Source organism: Lathyrus oleraceus, chromosome 2, assembly GCF_024323335.1.
Source record: "Lathyrus oleraceus cultivar Zhongwan6 chromosome 2, CAAS_Psat_ZW6_1.0, whole genome shotgun sequence".
NCBI classification, from domain to species: Eukaryota; Viridiplantae; Streptophyta; class Magnoliopsida; order Fabales; family Fabaceae; genus Lathyrus; species Lathyrus oleraceus.
In genome coordinates, this window is record NC_066580.1 from 165,253,372 (window position 1) to 165,257,357 (window position 3,986).

Below are 3,986 nucleotides of genomic sequence, written 5' to 3' on the forward strand. Positions count from 1 at the left end.
TATATCTTTGAGTCTTACGACGAATTCGGGAATATCGTGCTGCAAACAATCTCCCTCCTATAGACTTTCCTCATCTCAAAGATCTTCCTTCTTTAACCGAGATGGCAGAACCAGCTCGTGCTCTTAGAGATTACGCCGCTCCATCGCAAGATGAGCCGCATTCAAGTATTGCTCCGCCCGCAATCGAAGCAAACAACTTCGAACTTAAACCTTCGCTGTTGCAGGCTGTGCAACAAAACCAATTCTCTGGAAATCTTACCGAAGATCCAAACCTTCATTTATCCGTATTTGTCCAATACGCCGATACTGTTAAAGCTAATGGTGTCACTTCAGAGGCAATTCGACTTCGTCTTTTTCCTTTCTCATTAAGAGATAGCGCTAGAAGATGGCTTCAATCTCTCCCTTCCAACTCAGTCACCACCTGGAACGAGTTGAAGAAAGTTTTTCTTGCCCGATATTTTCCGCCAAGCAAAACAGCTATGTTAAGAGCCCAGATAAACGAATTTAAACAGAAAGACAACGAGTCTCTTTTCGAAGCATGGGAAAGATACAAAGACATGATGAGACTTTGCCCACACCATGGTTTGGAAGACTGGTTAGTAATTCACACATTTTATAATGGTCTCTTATACAACACAAGGTTAACAATAGACGCCGCTGCAGGTGGTGCACTAATGAACAAACCTTATGCTGATGCCTACCAGCTTATCGAGAGCATGGCCCAAAACCACTATCAGTGGGGAACCGAACGAACAACGGTGGAAAAACCTCAAACGAAAACTGGCATGTACGAGATAAGTAACCTTGACCACGTTAATGCAAAAGTGGATGCTTTGGTCCAGAAAATTGAAAGTTTAAACGTATCACCTCCAGCCGCCGTGGTTGCTATAACTCAGAATTGCGAGGTCTGCGGAATCCAAGGCCACACTCCTACGGACTGTCAACTCTTGACTGGAATCCAAGCAGAGCAAGTGAACTATGCTCAAGGAAGCCCCTATTCGAATACCTATAACCCAATTGGAAGAACCATCCAAACTTTTCATATAAGAGTAATAATGCTTTATACGCACCTGGACAGTCTCCAAATCAAGCCCCATCTATACCTCCGGGATATCAGAAACCAAATCCATCCATGCCTAACAATAATACCCCTAGAAAATCCAACTTGGAAATCATGATGGAAAACTTTATAGCTTCCCAACAACAAACCAATAAAGATTTCTTAAACCAGAACATACACACTGGCGAACAACTTAAACAACTAGCAAGCAAAGTAGATGCCTTGGCTACCCATAACAAAATGCTGGAAACACAAATATCTCAAGTAGCTCAACAACAAGCACCTACTGCTGCCCCAACTGGTACATTCCCTGGACAACCCCAACCTAATCCGAGAAGCCAAGCTCATGCAATTATATTAAGAAGTGGAACGGAAGTGGAAGGACCGTCTGATCCAAGGATAGAAAACCAAAACCCTAAGAAATCAACTGAGGAAAGTGAACCTAAGGAAAAGGAAGAGAGTAATAAGGAAACCCTAGAAAAGAAGGAACCTTATGTACCTCCACCACCTTACAAACCACCTATCCCTTACCCTCAAAGGCTTGTTAAAACCAAAGATGCGGGCCAATTTAGAAAATTTGTTGACCTCCTTAAACAATTAAACGTTACAATTCCGTTCACCGAAGCTATTACGCAGATGCCCTCATATGCTAAATTCTTAAAAGAAATCCTTTCTAATAAGAGGAAACTTGAGGATAGCGAAACTGTTACACTCCCTGCCGAATGTAGCGCTATAATCCAAAACATGCCTCCTAAACTCAAGGATCCGGGTAGTTTCTCTATACCCTGTCACATAGGAAAATTTGTCATCGACAAAGCTTTATGCGATTTAGGAGCCGGAATTAGCGTTATGCCTTTATCCATATGTAAGAAACTGGAAATGGGAGAATTAAGACCAACCAAAATGTCTGTGCAACTAGCAGATCGTTCCATCAAATATCCTGTAGGAATCCTTGAAAACGTTCCCGTACGCATAGGTCAGTTTTACATTCCCACTGACTTTACAATTATGGACATTAGAGAAGATGATACTACGCCTATTATACTAGGAAGACCGTTCTTAGCAACTGCCGGTGCAATCATAGACGTAAAACGAGGACGACTCACCTTCGAAGTAGGTGAAAGAAAATTGAATTCATTCTGTCCCAATTCTTGAAAGCACCTGCAATAGAAGATACATGTTACTTCATGGATATCATCGATGAATGCATAAAAGAAGCAGAGTTAGGAGAAGACAAATCATCAGACTATCTTTTAGAGGACAAATCTAACCAATGTTTAGCAATAACACCGGACCCTACGCAATGTCTTAACAAACCAACCCCTGACCTGAAAACACTTCCCAAAAATCTGAGATATGAATTCCTAGACTTAGAACTTGAACGACCTGTGATAGTTAATGCAGATCTAGGAAGACTCGAAACAGAAAAACTCTTACATATCTTAAGGAAATACCTAACCGCACTAGGATACCACATCACCGATCTTAAAGGAATAAGCCCTTCTATTTGTATGCACCGCATCATGTTAGAAGAAGACTGTAAAACCTCTAGGGAACACCAGAGAAGACTAAATCCGATCCTGAGTGAGGTAGTAAAGAAAGAAATAACCAAGTTATTGGAAGCAGGTATTATATATCCTATATCTGATAGCAATGGGTTAGCCCTGTACACGTTGTACCAAAGAAAGGAGGCATAACCGTTATTGAAAACGAAAAAGGAGAAACTATAACTAAACGAATCGAATCGGGATGGAGAATGTGCATTGATTATAGGAAACTAAACAAAGCAACCCGAAAAGATCATTTCCCTTTACCATTCATTGACCAAATGTTAGAACGATTAGCAAAACATTCACATTTCTGTTATCTAGACGGTTATTCAGGCTTCTTTCAAATACCAATTCACCCGGATGACCAAGAAAAGACAACGTTCACATGCCCTTTTGGTACCTTCGCTTATAGACGAATGCCGTTTGGTCTGTGTAATGCCCCTGCAACCTTTCAAAGATGCATGATGGCAATTTTCGCCGACTTTCTCGAAAACATCATGGAAGTATTCATGGATGACTTTTCTATATACGGACAAAGTTTCGAAGAATGCCTTGAAAACCTAGAAAGAGTCCTTGAGCGATGTGTGAAAGTAAACTTAGTACTTAACTGGGAAAAGTGCCACTTTATGGTACAAGAAGGAATTGTTTTAGGACACATCATCTCGAACAGAGGAATTGAAGTAGACAAAGCCAAAATAGAGGTAATCGAAAATCTTCAACCCCCAAGAACCGTGAGGGAAGTACGAAGCTTTTTAGGACACGCCGGTTTTTACCGACGATTCATCAAAGACTTCTCTAAGATAACTAAACCTCTAATCGGACTGTTAATGAAAGATGCTGAATTCATATTCGACGATAACTGTTTAAAAGCATTTCAAACTCTTAAACAAGCATTGATCTCAGCACCCATAATGCAGACACCAGACTGGAATGAACCATTCGAAATAATGTGCGATGCCAGTGATTATGCTGTAGGTGCTGTTTTAGGACAAAGAAAGGATAAAAAGCTTCACGTTATATATTACGCAAGCAGAACCCTGGATGAAGCGCAAATGAATTACGCCACTACCGAGAAAGAACTCCTAGCAGTGGTATTTGCGCTAGATAAATTTCGTTCTTACTTGGTAGGAGCCAAAATAATAGTTTACACCGATCACGCTGCTATCAGGTACCTTTTAACAAAAAAGGACGCTAAACCTAGACTCCTAAGATGGATCTTGTTGCTAAAAGAATTCGACTTAGAAATCAAGGACAAGAAAGGAACTGAAAACGTAGTAGCAGACCATCTCTCTAGACTTGGGAACCTTGAACCGGAAAGAACATCAATTAATGATGATTTCTCGTATGACAAACTTATAGCTACTTTGGAAGAGAAC

The 3,986-nt window shown here is 40.7% G+C and overlaps 1 pseudogene; it reads right to left on the reverse strand.

Annotated features, from left to right (window-relative positions):
• Positions 1–486: 486 nt before the first annotated feature.
• Positions 487–586, reverse strand: LOC127124427 (uncharacterized; annotated as a pseudogene).
• Positions 587–3,986: the final 3,400 nt, after the last annotated feature.